The sequence below is a fragment of the Taudactylus pleione genome, unplaced genomic scaffold, assembly GCF_031769625.1.
Source record: "Taudactylus pleione unplaced genomic scaffold, aTauple2 ptg000317l, whole genome shotgun sequence".
NCBI classification, from domain to species: Eukaryota; Metazoa; Chordata; class Amphibia; order Anura; family Myobatrachidae; genus Taudactylus; species Taudactylus pleione.
In genome coordinates this window covers 5,058,537-5,060,299 of record NW_028284718.1, presented here as the reverse complement: position 1 = coordinate 5,060,299, position 1,763 = coordinate 5,058,537, and the positions used below count along the sequence as shown (strand labels likewise).

Below are 1,763 nucleotides of genomic sequence, written 5' to 3'. Positions count from 1 at the left end.
TCTCATTTTGAAACACAAAAAGTTCAAAAATGAAATTGCAAGGTTTTCTTTTGCCTTTCTTCTGTGTCTGGAAGCATGATTTGTACATTGCATATGACAAGTCTTTAGCTTCGTCCATGAGAGAAGTCCAAACTCTGGAGGCACTCACAAATCTTGTCCCTGCACTTTTCCTGTATGCATACTTAGAAAACTATCTACTGGACCATAAGGAAATATTTTATTTTATTCTACAAATTCATTTTTACATAAATGTATATGGTGTTTTTAAAAACAAAAAGCTATTTTCATTAAATCAATTGAAAAATCAAGAGAAAAATGTTCAGGTAGGTGGCTTGTTGGTCTAGGGGTAAGATTCTCGCTTAGAGTGTGAGAGGTCCCAGGTTCAAATCATGGATGAACCCAAATTTTCAGATTCTCTGACATAGTTCCATTATCTTATTGAAGACAATTTCCTGAGTAAAATCTTCAAATGAATATTATTTTTTAAAAACTCACAAAATAGATTGGATTTACTTATTTGCACAATTGAATTTTGTTTTTTGTCAAACTGCTAAAATTATTTGTAATTACTTACCTGCACATAGCAAGTGACATGTCTTGGGTTTTATCCATCAGAAAACTCTGCTGGGCATCATAAAACTTTGCACAGCAATTTCCAAGCAAGTATACTTAGAAAAATATTGACTATTAGGAAATATTTTATTTATGCTAATATTTCCACCTTGTATACATTAGTGACTGCTTTAAAATAATACAATTTTCACATAAAAACAGTTAAGAAATCAAATCAAACATGCTTACTTGATGACTCTATCATTCTCACTTTGGGTGCGAGAGGTCACGGGTTCAAATCCCGGACAAGCCCAAATTTTTAGATTCTTTGACATGGTTCCATTATCTTATTGAAGTCAATTTCCAGAGTGAATTTCAACTGAATATTGTTTTATCAAAACTCTCAAAATAGATTGGATTTACTTATTTGCACAATTGAATTTTGTTTTTTGTCAAACTGCTAAAATTATTTGTAAGTACTTATCTGAACATAGCATGTGACATGTCTTGGGTTTTATCCATCAGAAAAACTCTGCTGGGCATCATAAAACTTTGCACAGCAATTTCCAAGCAAGTATACTTAGAAAAATATTGACTATTAGGAAACATTTTATTTATGCTAATATTTCCTCCTTGTATACATTAGTGACTGCATTAAAAGAATACCATTTTCACATAAAAACAGTTAAGAAATCAAATAAACCACACTTATTTCAGTTGGCTCGTTGGTCTAGGGGTATGATTCTCGCTTTGGGTGCGAGAGGTCCAAGGTTCAAATCCCGGACGAGCCCTCTATTTCTTTTGTACGCTGCATCTCATGGTTTATATATATCTGATTTTCTCAATTGGCTAAGTCAATAGCATCAACTGAGTTTTGTTTTTGCCATACTCCCAATAGAATTTGTACATACTTATGAATCTTGCCTTCATCATTTTTCAATTGCCTTTCTTCTATTTATGCATGATTTACACATAGCTTTTGACAAGTCTTGGGTTTTATCGATCAGACAAGTCCAAACTCTGTAGCCATTTTTAAATCTTGTCACTGCACTTTCCAAATAAGCACACAAAGAAAACTATCAATAGAATCTTACGGAAACATTTTAGTTGTTCTAAAAATAAGAGCATACTTATTCAAATTTCAACTGTATTGTGGAATATTAGGAAAACTGCAGGTTCCCTACTGTCTAGATAGCTTTGAATGTTTTAAA

The 1,763-nt window shown here is 32.4% G+C and overlaps 1 non-coding gene across 1 annotated transcript; it reads left to right on the top strand.

Moving 5' to 3' along the window:
* The first annotated feature begins 1,271 nt into the window (after positions 1-1,271).
* Positions 1,272-1,343, top strand: TRNAP-UGG (transfer RNA proline (anticodon UGG)). The gene has a single exon. It is a non-coding gene; the product is annotated as a tRNA-Pro (tRNA).
* Positions 1,344-1,763: the final 420 nt, after the last annotated feature.